Raw genomic sequence first — 14,500 nt, forward strand, 5'->3', positions numbered from 1 at the left:
AAGCGAGAAGTTAACCCCTTCCCACCACGAGCCTGCTTACCTCTGGCTGTGCTGGGGGTTGGCAGGGGGCTCGGCGGCTGCTGAGGGGGTGTCTGGGAGGCTTCGGGGGAGTGGGGGCGCAGCGGGCTTCACCTGCGCGTCTCTCACCACTCCAGAGCCTACCTGAGTGTTTTTTGTTGTTGTTTTTTTTCCCATTTGGCGGGCCCTTTTAAACTACGTGCATGTGCAGTGGGCCTGTCGTCGGGGGACGCTGGCTTCTCAGGCCAGGGGGGCCCTGCCTGGGATTTGGGGGGCCCTGCTCTACAGGAGGGGGACTGGTGAGTACCCCCTCCTTCTCTTCTCTCTCCCTGGGGGGCTGGGCCAAGTAGGGGCCTGGGTGGGGGCTTGACCCGGCCCGGCACCAGGCAGTGGCCTCCTCCCAGCAAGCGAGGAGTGAACCCCTTCCCACCACGAGCCCGCTTACCTCCGGCTGTGCTGCCTGTGATAAAAGCTATGTTACAAATTTCCTGCTGGGCTGGTGAGAAGGGTGGAGTGTCCTCTCAGGCTTCAACTCAGCACTGTGGAAGTCTGCTCTAGTGCTCCCTGGCTTCTAGCCTGAGCCATTGCAGCCATGTGCCTGCATGTCTGAGATGTCTGTACAGTTACAAACTGATTTAGCCTAGCCAGTTTAGACTAACCTGCAAACATTGAATCAATTCAGGCTCAGGCTTTTTGAATGTCTATCCCCTAGCCAAGGTGCCTCAGTTTGGGGCTAATCAGCAGGCATCCCCTGTGCTGAGGCACCATGCGTCACAGCCAGCTGGGGAGTGGCCCACGGGGAAGGAGCAGCAGGCCTCCCTGAGCTGACTGCTCCCCTGTCTCTATGTTTGTCTAGGTGCATGTTACTTTTCCATGCTTTGCCCTGTCTTTTTTACTGAGGCTTTTTTTTGCTACCAGGAAATTCCAGTAGCAAATATTGCCACCACACTGCAAATTGGTGGTACAGCACCCAGTTTAATGTGCAAGGCATGTGGTTTGTGACACTAATAACCACATGTCACCTTATGTGTGGACATGGCCACTCAGTGCTGTGCTCCTGCAGCTAAATTGCTTCTAATACTTAAGCTCCTCAAGTATCTCCATTCACTGCTGCAATTTTCCATGTATGAAAATGCCTTTAGAATACTACTCAGCCTTAACCCCTTAAGATCAGGCAGAGTAGACCTAAACTAGTATCTCTTACATTCTAGGTAAATGCCTTAAACACCTAACCACTGGCTAACTTGGGGTGTATAGGCCATCTGTCTCCATCTCTTGATTTCAAATTCTTATTCCATCTCAGCAAGAAAACACATTTTAAAACTTTCATGTTTTTGTGAAACAGAATTTTTGTTTTCTGGCCTGCCCTATGCAAAAGAATAATTTGTCCTGCCAGAATTCTGTATGCTATGAAAGTGTCACACGTCAGCAAAATGGAAAACTACGTTCATGAAGAGAACTAAGTTATTTGATCCATTTGGCATTATTAAACATTTTGATTCCATTGGTTCTAATTACATAAACCACTCCAGGCAGCTTGTACCAGCAGAGAGCACTACCAAAAAGGGCTCCAAGCATAGCAGACTGCTGAATCAGAATAAAGATACTGTACTTAAAGTTTATGGAGACTTTGGGAATATGCATTTTAGACTATATTGTCTATCTATTATATATATATCTCCAGAGAGAGCCACATGGAAGGCTGTGCCACAATCCATGCAAGATAAAAGAAGGAAGTAATGGTGACTTTAAATCTACTTTATCCTCTTCTGATTCTGCAGCCAAGGACTAGGACTGTTTCCAGTATAATTCAGAGCAGTCTTTATGCTACATTATCTTATGCCTAACTGTCTGTCAAGAAGCAAGGAGTCAGCAAGACATAGCAGAACCCTGTACCACTCATATTATTTGCTGCTTGTTATTTGGTCAGCAGAAATGTGTGCAAGTTGGATGCTTGGATCTATGGGGGACAAACAGATTGAATATACATTTCCCAACATAGTTGAAAGGGGAGTGCATCCTAGAGAGCCATGACTCTCCACCCTTCCCTTTCTGGGATCTATCAAGTCAGTCTCCATGCTGCTAAAACTTAGCTCATTCAGCAATCAGTTTACTCTCTCTAAAATGCTAGAGGAAAATAACCAGCACTCTTTTGATCAGGTTTTACAGAACAGACCAACTTCTGGTCTTTGAGGAATGTACAGAGGAGATGAGCAAATATAATCTGCCACCTGGCATTTACAGATAAGAGCGAGCATTTCACTCAGAGGGAAATGACTTGATATTTGGTTCAATCTAGACAAAGGTTACATTTGGCTCCTGAGAAACACAATATAATGCAACTTCATCACAGGCCGCCCAAACATATTCAAGATTTTACATTACTTGCTGTCCAAAAAGAGCTTCCTCCAACTTCAATATCAGAAGCTTGATTGTACATCAAAATAACAGGAAGAAGTCAGGACAATAGGTCCTTCAGCACCCCACCCCTCTCCAACCCTAATTACCAGAGTGGACCTAACTACCAATGGCCTAACTACCTCCAGCAGGCCCTAGTTACCTGCTGGGATGTGGCTGATAAGCATCAGGTCATCTGGCCAGGCAATAGCAGTACACTGCCTTCCACTGCTCCAGAGATTACCCCAATCTTTTTGTAGAACCCCTGATGACCTACTGTGGAACCCCATCGAACACACTTTGAAAACCACTGCTTTAGAGCCAAACTTCAACCACCCATGATCTGGTTGTTCTCAGATAATAGCAACTTCAAAAACCTTGCTGATACTTTTGACTTGGTTGGTCACATACAAGTCAAATGGCAGTTACTTTAGTGCCAAGATATACCAAATAAAGCATTTTAAGGAAGCAATCAGAACCTTGTTATGAAGCTTATATTGAAAAGCTGTAGGAATCCATCTACACATTTATATTAACAGAAACACTTTTTCTAAATGGAAAACTGAAATGCAAAAGTTGAGTAGCTTGGTGAAGGTCATCCAATAAACTAATAGTAGAGCCCTGACAGTTAAGTATAGTTTCAAAGACCAATATAACTACCTAGTTACATCCAGATATATTATGGATCTTTTTTGTTGTAAAACACTTATTTCACCTGCTTCTGCTTCCTTTTTTTTGGCAAGCTGCCCCACTTACTCACTCATTTAATACATGAGAACAAAGCACACATCTCTACATTAACCACTGGGATAATTTCAATAGGATAGACAGTTGGTGGAAACGTTTTCTAAGGGAGGAAGAGAGGAAGAAAGGAAGAAGAGGGAGGTGGGAAAACATTTTAGGTTCTCTGAGGGAAAAAATAAGAACCAGACTTGAATGAGAAACACCTGTTTGAAATATATCATCTGACTAAAAATGAAGAAAAAAGTAACAAACCTATTTGTTTTATTTTGTTGGCCAGAAGGATACAATATCTGGGGGGATTTAGAATTCCCACAAAGAAGAGTTAAAATCCTGAGGAAAATTATCTGAATTCTAGTAATTGGTACTTCTATTAATTAGTGATTTGCATTTGGTAAAGTAAAGTGGTGAAATCATTACTGTGAGCACATTAAAAAAAAACCTTGATTTTCAGTCAATATACTAGAAATTATATGACAGTAGAGATTGATAGAAAATACAGTTGGCTGAAAGAGTGAACATTCAAAGCTCATCATCTGGCTTTGTATGTGGCCTATATAGAGATAGAGATTTAAGTGGCCCTATCACTGCTGGACCTGAGTTCCCCCCAGCAAATAATTAATCCATCCTTGAATTATGCTTTTGTTATTAACTTTTAACTAATAATAATGGTATCCACTAATTCAATCCTAAAGTTAACTGATTACCTCCATTTTATGGCTAGAGTCACTAGATCACGGTCAGAGAGTTAGCAGCAGAGCTAGGATTAAAATCAAGTTCCTAGGTCCTTCCTCAGGGTATGCTACTTACATAATTATTAAATGCAGATTCTTTTCAAAGGTATACTGCTATGAATAAGGATTAACTTTGTGAAAACTTCTTTGTTCTTATGTTGCTGCCCTACTGTGCTATGACCTGATGTTGCTGCCCATAGTACCAGGTTCCAAAAGCCTATTCATAGATTCATAGATGGTAGGGCTGGAAGGGACCTCACTAGGTCATCAAGTCTGACCCCCTGCCCTGGGCATAAAAGAGTTCTGGGTTCAGACAACCCTCACATGGTCTGACATGGTAGAGAAGCAACAGCTGGGCACCAGACTACCAAGCGTTGACCCTGAGATGTTGCAGAGTCACTTGGAAGGACTGGATATGTTTAAGTCGGCAGGCCCGGATGAGCTCCATCTGAGGGTACTGAAGGCACTGGCCGATGTCATTGCACAGCCACTGGCAAGAATATTTGAGCACTTGTGGTGCACAGGACAGGTCCTGGAGGACTGGAAAAGGGCCAATGTGGTCCCTATTTTCAAGAAGGGGAGGAAGGAGGATCCAGGCAACTATAGGCCACTCAGTCTCACCTCCATCCTCGGCAAAATCTTTGAAAAAATCATCAAGGCTCACATTTGTGAGAGCCCGGCAGGACAAATTATGCTGAGGGGAAACCAGCATGGGTTCATAGTGGGTAGATCATGCCAGACTAATCTAGTCTCTTTTTATGACCAGGTTACAAAACACCTTGACACTGGAGTAGGGGTTGATATCATTTACTTAGACTTCAAGAAGGCCTTCGTTACGATATCCCACCCCATACTGGTAAACAAGTTAATAGGCTGTGACTTGGATTATTACACAGTTCAATGGGTGGCAAATTGGCTAGAGGGTTGTACCCAGAGAGTGGTAGTGGATGGGTCGGTATCAGCCTGGAAGGGTGTGGGCAGTGGGGTTCCGCAGGGATCGGTCCTTGGACCGATACTCTTCAATGTCTACATCAGTGACTTGGACAAGGGAGTGAAGTGTACTCTGTCCAAGTTTGTGGATGATACAAAACTGTGGGGAGGAGTGGACACACTGGAGGGCAAGGAACAACTACAGGCAGACCTGGACAGGTTGGACAAATGAGCAGAAAACAACAGAATGCAATTTAACAAGGAGAAATGCAAAGTGCTGCATCTAGGGAGGAAAAATGTCCAGCACACCTACTGCCTAGGAAATTAACTGCTCAGTAGCATGGAAGCAGAAAGGGATCTTGGAGTCGTAGTGGACTCTAAGATGAACATGAGTCATCAATGTGATGAAGTCATCAGAAAAGCTAACTGCACTTTATGATGCATCAGCAGATGCATGACAAAGAGAACCAAGGAGGTGATACTTCCCCTCTATTGGGTGCTGGTCAGACAGCCGTTGGAATACTGCATGCAGTTTTGGGCGCCACACTTCAAGAGGGATGTGGATAACCTGGAGAGGGTCCAGAGAAGGGCCACTTGTATGGTGAAGGGCTTGCAGGTGAAGCCCTATGAGGAAAGACTAGGGCACCTGGACCTCATGAGCCTCTGCGAGAGAAAGTTGAGAGGCGACCTTGTGGCTGCCTATAAATTCATCATGGGGGGCACAGAAGGGAATTGGTGAGGCTCTACTCACCAAGGCGCCCTGGGGGTCACAAGAAATAATGGCCATAAGCTAGCAGAGAGCAGATTTAGACTGGACATTAGGAGGAACTTCTTCACAGTTAGAGTGGCCAAGGTCTGGAATGGGCTCCCAAGGGAGATGGTGCTCTCCCCTATCATAGGGTCTTCAAGAGGATCATCTGAACCCAGCACTTTCCTGCCTATGTAGGGGGTCGGACTGATGATTTATTGAGGTCCCTTCCGACCCTAACTTCTATGAATCTATGAAACCCCAGCGAGGTGCTTGTCCAGTCCCCTCTTGAAGACCCCAAAGGTAGGGAAGAGTACCCATCTCCCTTGGAAGTCCAGTCCAGATTCTGGCAACCCTTACTGTGAAGAAGTTCTTTCTCATGTCCAACCTAAATCTGCCTTCCATCATTTTGTAGCCTTTGTTCCTAGTTACTCTGGGGGGTTCCCTAGTAAATAGAGCATCTCCTACTTCCTGCTGCCCTCCCCTGATGAATCTATAGGCAGCCACAAGATCACCTCTCAGGCTTCTTTTGCGAAGGCTAAAGAGATCTAGGTCCTGCAGTCTCTCCTTGTAGGGCCTTGCCTGTAGGCCTCTAACCACATGAGTGGCCCTCTTCTAAACCCTCTCAAGATTCTCCACATCCCTCTTGAAGTGACATGCCCAAAACTGGATGCAGTAGTCCAACTGTGGCCTGACCAGTGCCACAGAGGCGAAGCATTCCCTCCCTGGACCTGTTCATAATGCATCTGCTAATGCATGATAAAGTGTGGTTAGCCTTGTTGATCACTTTGTCACATTGATGACTCATGTTCATCTTGGAGTCATAGATAGCTTCAAGATCCTTTTCCACTGCTGTGCTGCTAAGAAGGTCATCCCCCAACCTGTAAATGTGTTGGTGATTCTTTTTGCCCTGGTGCAGTACTTTACACTTGTCTTTGTTGAACTGCATCCTATTTTGTTCTGCCCATTTTTCCAAACTGTCCAGATCCACCTGAATCTGTTCCCTACCCTCTGGTGTGTTAACTTTGCCCCATAATTTCATATCATTTATGAGCTTGGTCAGGATGCTCTCTATGCCTTCATCCAAGTCACTGATGAAGACATTGAATAGCACTGGTCCAAGGACCATGCCTTGTAGGACTCCACTGCCCACATCTTTCCAGGTCGATATCGACCCATCCACCACCACTCTCTGGGTGTAATCCCTAAGCCAATTTGCCACCTACATAACCATGTAATCATCTACATCACAGCAGGTCAGTTTATTTATGAGAACAAAATGTGATACTGTATCAAAGGCCTTCATAAATGCTAGGTAGATGACATCTACCTTGACTCCTGTGTCTAAGCATTTTGTCACCTTGTCATAAAAGGAAACAAGGTTAGTCAGGTAGAATCTACCTGCAATGAACCCATGCTGATTTCCTTTCAGTATTATTTCCCCTGCTGGGCGCCCAGAAATGTGATCCTTAATGATTTTTTCCAGAGTTTTCCCAAGGATAGAAGTGAGACTAACTGGTCTATAGTTTCCTGGTTCCTCCCTCCTCCCTGGTTCTTGAAAATAGGGACTACATTAGCCCTTTTCTAGTTCTCTGGAACCTGGCCAGAGCACCATAAGTGTGCCATGACAGCAGCACTGCTATGATGTTCACAGATTCCTTCAGCACCCTTGGATGAAATTCATCTGGGCCTGCTGATTTGAATACATCCAGAGCCTCCAAGTACCCCTTCACTAAGTCTGTGCTAACAGTTGGTGGGCTGGTATCCCTCCTGCATCTGTCTATGATTCAATTGGGAGATCTGTCTTGGTCTGTGTCTAGGAATACAGATGCAAAGAACTCATTGAAGAGCTTTGTCCTCCCTCTGTGTCACCAATTGCCCTATTGTCCTGTTGGGGTTCTATGCTACCTTGCACCTTCCTTTTCTTTCCTATATACCTGAAGGACTTTTTGTTGTCAGCCTAAGTTCTAATCCTGCTTTGGCCTTCCTAACTGATTTCCTGCAAGTGCAAGTCAGGGAGGTTTACTCCTCCTTAGTAGCTACCACCTGTTTCCACAGCCCGTAATACATCTTTCTTAGCCCTTAGGCTTTTCTGAACTTCCCTGTTGAGCCAAGAGGGCTTCTTGGCCCCTTTGTCTCCTTCTGTGCCCATAGGATTACTCCCTTGAGCTTTAACACCCCACTAATTAATCTCCTGAGCACACTGAAGTTAGCCTTTTTGAAGTCTAGCCCTTCAGCCCTGCTGATTAGTTTACCCACCCTTTGCTGGAGAGTGAATTCAGCCAATGGATTGTCACTAACCCCTAGGTTACGTTGTACCTGCAGATTCCCCACCAAGTCCCCTGTAGCTAACACCAAGTCCAGTAAGGTTTTTCCCCTAGTGGAATTGTATACCTTCTGCATTAGATGGAGGTCCTGTTTGCAGGTTAAGAACCTACGTGGGTGGTTAGATTTGGCCAACTGCTCCTCCCAGCAGATGTCAGGGTAGTTTAGGTCACCCATGACAACCATGTCCCTTAACCATATGACCTCTGAGAGCTGTGTGGAAAATTCCAGATCCAACTCATCCTCCTGATGTGGTGGCCTGTAGCCACCACAACTCCCTTGCTCCCTGACCACCTTGTATCCTGACCCGCAGTACCTCAGTTTGGCTCTTTTCTGATCCTATCTTGATTATAGAGGATATATTTTGTCCCTTAACACACAGAGCAACACCCTCTTCCCTTTTTCCCACTATTTTGTTTGTACAGCCTGTAACCCTCAATGCCTACTCCCCAATTGTGCCTAGGGTCCTACTAGGTTTCAGTTAATCCAACCAGTTCAAAGTTGGTGGTTGCAAGCAGGAGTGCAAGTTCCTCCTTCTTGTTCCCCATGCTCCTAGCATTAGTGTAGAGACATTTAAGCTCCCCAGTGGGTTCCCTTGTTACCCCCCTGTCCTGATGTCTATCAGGCCCCTTAGTGCTTCCCTTAGTGCTTACCAGTACCTTGCTCATGGTTCACTGATCCTAGGTTCTCCTTATCCTCTGCTTCCCCATCTCCCGATGAACCTAGTTTAAAGTTCTTCAGAGGAGATTAGCCAACCTGTAAGAGAACAGACTCTCACCTTTAGAAGAGAGATAAAGATCATCTTGCCCCAGGATGCCTCTCTCATGGAAGTGCAGATTGTGGCTGTAGAAACCAAAACCCACATGATGGCACCAACCCCAGCGCTGCAGGTAGACTTCCCTGATGCTGACGATGACCGCTAAATGGAAGGATGGATGAGAAGACTACCTGTGCACCCAATTTCCTAAGACTTGCCTCCAGAGCCCTGTAGTCATTCATGACGTGGTCTGAACTACTGGCTGCATCATTCATAGCCACATGGATGAGGACCATGGGATAGTAATCAGAGGGCCAGATGAGGTTTGGAATTTTCGACATGATGTCCTAGATCCTGGCTCTGGGTATGCAGCAAACCTCCCGTGCTATGGGATCTGGTCAACAGATAGGCCCCTCCATGCCTCTCAGGAGGGAGTCACCCACCACAATGATGTGGTGTCTCTTCCTTCGGTTGCTTGGTTGTCGCTCAGCCTGCCTGATCTTTGTTGCAGATGAGTCTTCCACTGTGACTTCCTCTGCTGCATCATTCTCCAGTGCTGCCAGGGCTTTGTATCTGTTCCCCAGTTGCACTGGAAAATACTTACTATTTTCAGAGTAAGTAGCTATTTAACATAAACAAGGATTTGATATACTGGCCCTCGGAGTCTTCGACTTTTTGGGTCAGAAAATGACTTTAGGTCATTTAGGTATGTAAATATTCTGCATAGTCCTTTCTTGGGACAGTTCAGCACTACCAAACTAAAATTAAATACTGTATGTACCTGAATATAAGATGACCACAAGATTAAGATGATCCCCTCCAGCCCTGAGTAGTTAGATTATATTCATGGAAAATGTATACATTTGTTATAATTGTCCATGTATAGAATCTAATTATTGGAGGATCATCTTAAATTCATCCCCTCCACTACTGCAGGCAGTGGCAGGGACAGGTAATAAGGGGGGCGGTAATGGAGCAGATAGTAAAGAGACAGATATTGGGGGAGGCAGTAGTAGGGGGGTTACATGGTAGGGCAGCCAGTGAGAGGCAGTAATGGGACAGCCTCAGGAGGAGACAGTAAAAGAGCAGACACTGGAGGGGCATGCAGCTTTCCCCCTGCTGCCTGTCCTTTGCCCACTTACCCCCTTCTGCCTGTCCTCCACAGCCTCAGGCCTCCACCTCACCCTTATCCCCCTCTGCACCATTTCTTCCCCCCATAGCCTTGGCTCCCTTCCTGCCTCCTTTGCTGCCTGCCCTTCCACCTCACCCTTACCTTTGCTTTGGTGCAGGCTTCACCCCTGATGAAGGCTGGGACATGGATCACAGCTCCAGCCCAGCCCCACAGTAGTGGTGAAGGCAGCTCTGCTTCTACAGGGCCCTCTCATGCTCCATGCTCAGGGCTGCAGCAGAAACAAAACCTGCCAACACCACAGCAAAGGTAAGAGGGAGTGTAGCAGGGGTTGGGAGGAAAGGAGAAGAGATGTGGTTGGGAGACAGGTGGCAGCAGGACACTGAGGCTGCAGGAGATGAGCAGCAGGGGATGAAGTACAGAGATAATGGGGTGCCTGCCCCATGCTTGATTGTAAGATGAGGGGCCTTTCCTACCATGTTAAATGTGGAAAAATACCTCATCTTTTAATTAAGTAAATATGGTAATAAAAAGTAAAAAAAAATTAGTGTAAATGAGCACAAAATCAGGACCACAGTATTCAGTGTGGGTTCTCCTTCTGGCCATCTTAAATGGGGAAAAAAAAGTCACTTTATTTTATCCAAGGCGGATTTTGATTTCTCCCGAGGAAAATCCTTTGTTTAAGAAACACTAGCCTATTTATGTGTGTACTTATAGATTTTGGATAATGGAAAAAGATTATATTAATTAATGTAACTACATGAAACAGCTACACATTTTCAGTCTTCTTACCAGTAAAACGTCTTGCACACTTTCAGCAATATAAATTTTGTGCAACTATATTGAGTGGACTGCACTATACAGAACATTGGATTTAATGTCTAATAATATGACATTGCACATTAAATTTATAGTGCAATTTATAGGTGAACTTTAAAGAACAAAATGAAGATATCATAAAATAAAAAATACATATTTTATTACCATTTATTGCTTTAAAAACTGACCTACAATAGCACTGAGCCAAGCAAGATGAAAATTACTAAACAGACCTAGTTGCAGAACTTCAATGGCCACAGGATTGATGTGACCTATGGCCAATATCCATTTTTGCAATACCACCATGGTGTGGCTTCATATGCCCACTCTACTCCAACTCCTAACTCCTTTTTAAGAGTCACAGGTATTCAAGATACAGGCCCCTATTCTGTTGATGTGGCCACTCTTCCTTTTTCCCAGGTGTGTACCTTTACATTTGATGACATTTTAACACCCAATTTATCAAGCAATCTAGATCTGCCCTATTTTTAACATTATTCTGCTTCAGTAATCTTGGTGCTATAAACAAATCTTATCAGCAGTGATTTTATACATATTTCCAGAGCAATAATAAAAGCATCAAGCCCATGGCAGATCCCTCTAGAACATCATTACAAATACAACCAATTCAGTGATCCTTTCCTATTGACAATAACATTTTGAGCTCTTCAGTTAGCTTTACTCCATTTTATATGCTCTTTATTGATACTTTATGGTGCTGGTTTTTTAAGGGGGAAAAAAAAAAAATCAAACTACCATGTCACACTAACTCAAATGATTCTGAAAATCTAAAGTGTCTATTGGGTTTTCTCTATTAACCAAAACTGTAATCCCATAAAAGAATGAAATCAGTTTGTTTGACTGGAACTATATCCTGGAAAACTATGCCAACTGTTATTAATTATACACTAAGAATGTAATTCTTTATTAAATGCCATATTGAATTTTCCATTATTTTTTCTGGTATTGATGTGAGAGTAACTGGCCAATAGTTCCCTGAGCTATCTCACCTGACATTTTTAAATAGTGGCCTACTGTTAGCATTATTTTGGGTGACAGAAGGATCATTGTCATTTAATTTATTTAATTCTATAAGGACAAGCACAAAGTACCATATTAAACTATACCAGAGCTCAAACTGTCTTCTTATGCCTCTTTGCCATTTGTCACCAAATTGAAATGAATGAGACGAATGTTTTTATGGGGCTTTTCTAGCTGAGATCTAGTTCACCAATCTAAATATTAAATTAAATATTGTAAAGTTATTGACATTTTAAATAAAAATGCAGCTATGGCATTCAGCTTTGAAATGAATACATTGCCTGTTTAGTATGCTTTCACTGAAGTGAGATCTGGCTGCTTGTTCCTTTTGGGAAATAGTACTAGCCTTTGTGAACCAGAAGCTGCTATAAATACTGGTAAGTGCCTGTTTTGTGATAAGAGTGTGGACCACTGTTGGCATATTCTAAAAATGATGTCAGCCAGCAAATATGACAGGCAACATTGTGGTTTTTATCTTAAACCATTGCTAGTACATGGCAGTGCACATACTGGCTGCATAGCAATGGGGCAATCTAAAAAAATCCATACTGATTCACACAGAATTCTTTGAGGCACTCCCAACATTGCACCTGGGGCAGGAGATATGTCACTCTGCAGCATGGTACAGCATTTATGCTGGTATTTTAGCTGAACAGCATCAGTTTTTCTGATGGGAACCATAATAATGATAAAATCAAATTCAATAAAATTTAGGTTTTAAACACCTGCATTTTCTGCATGGTGAAAAGTTACAGAATTTTATTTAATTTATTTTTCCAGTTTCACAAGACTTCTGTTTATTTTAGTAGCTTTCACCCATCATCTTTTCTCTGTAAAATTACCACCAAACCTGCATTTAATTCAAGGTCTTATCCTTCATTGTTACTTCATTATTGTAACAAGTACTGGTAATACATAGTTAAGGATCTGTTAGGATTTATTATAAAATTCTATGTTCACCAGGCTGGTTGGAATAATGAGCTCTAAACAAACTCAGTATATTCTACATGGTCAAGTATCAAGCTAACCTCCTTTTCCTGAGAAAATGTATATATGCATACAAGGTTCTCATCACACATGCCAACTCTAAATGCATAAACCAAGTCCTTTTACATATCTGTAGCATAAACTAGCTAAGATGTTAATAAAAATAGTGCCTTGTGTTTCTAAATAAGCAAAAAACTTTTAGTTGTTTCAAATACAGAAATTCTCCTGAGTTTCTAATATTGTTTTACATGTGTGAATCCTAAACACTATTTTTTTTCTTAAATAAGTTTTGCAAGTCCTTCATTTCCAGCATGACTAAGGCTTCCACAGTTTCTGAAAACCAAAAGAAACCAAGGTATGAAGGTTTTACATTTTCAGATTTCTATTCTGCTGTCAGTATTATGGGCACAGAGGGTACATCTACATATGTGCTTTACTGCAGTTAACTAATTAGCTTTGCAGAAAAGCATCACCCCTATTAGGATGTCATCAATTAATTAAGTCCATTGTAGGATAGTACTGTTTGGCCCAAGTATTATCCTACTGCAGAGTTATTTAGTGCACCAAAATGCATGTATAGACATTGACTGGAGCTGTTTGCCAGCCTGCCCCACACTCTAGCATCCTTGTACCCCAGCCAGCTTCTTTGCAGCACATTATGCTGGGATGTAGCAATTCCAGGATGGCAGGCTGGCCCCGCAATCCCAGGTCTCCTGCCAGCTGGGGCTGCTCTGCTCCAGTTCAATGTGCTGTAGCCTCAGGCATACATGCAAGCATTGAATCCACATAGGGCCCAATCCTCTAGCAGTGTAATCAGTGAAAGTCTTAAAATTTCCTGCCAAGTTTACAAAGGTCAATTTACAGCAGCAATTCTGCATGAGTACAGGCCACCGAGAAGCTGTGTTGGGGACTGTGTATCTTGTGTGTTCTCTGCGCAGGCATCAGAAAAAAAGGGTTTTTTTGTTTTCTTTTGGTTTGCGGGGGGGGAGGGAAGGGCAGTATTTTTTTTTTGTATCATCTCCTTAAAACATTTAGTTCTGTCTTATCACATGCTATAAATTATCGTCATCTGACCACTAGCTTCACTCTGCCAGTGATGGCTGTCTCAAGTCTTATACCCATTTGCTCTTCCCACAAGCAACTGCATACTGGGTGCATCTACATGAGATACTTCACCGCACATTAGACCAATCTAATGCACATTAAAATGTTACCATCTACATGTGTGCAGCAATTACTGCACAGTAGATTAATTTAAAGTGCCATCTGCTAGTACCCACAGATATGCAGATATGGCTACTAAAAATGGTGTTTTAAACTAATGTGCCAAAGCATGTATGTAGAAGCTGTCTGGGAGTAAATTGCTCCTGATCAGCCTAGGCATCAGGGGATCACAGTGGGCAGTGGGAGCTGTCCTGGCTTGACAGGCAGCACACTGCCTGCTGCACACATATTGGGATCAGCTGCAATCTGCACAGAGTAGGGGAGAGCTCTCTCAGCTTGGCAGGAAGCTCTGTTTGCTGCACAGATCATGGCTGAGCCAAGACAGCTGTCTCCAGCCCTGTGCAGATTTCAGCTGGTCCCAGTCTGTTCATGGAAGGTAGGGAGCTGCCCACTAAGCCAGGACAGCTCCGCCCACCCAACTCCACAGAGATCAGGGCTTCCCCCAGAGCCTGGATAACTAGGGGTGCCTGGAGCACCCTTTGGCTGCTGCAGAAGGGCAGAGCAGGGTAGGAACAGCTCTGGACTGGGCTGCTCCTGTTGGATGCAGTTTGCTCCTAAAACAGGCTCATATGTAGGTGTGTGCTCAGGAGCGCTTTAATGAGCCTGAACTTCTGCAAAGAAAATTCACTGCATGTGTAGACACGCCTACT

Source organism: Crocodylus porosus, unplaced genomic scaffold, assembly GCF_001723895.1.
Source record: "Crocodylus porosus isolate Cpor-Errol unplaced genomic scaffold, CroPor_comp1, whole genome shotgun sequence".
NCBI classification, from domain to species: domain Eukaryota; kingdom Metazoa; phylum Chordata; order Crocodylia; family Crocodylidae; genus Crocodylus; species Crocodylus porosus.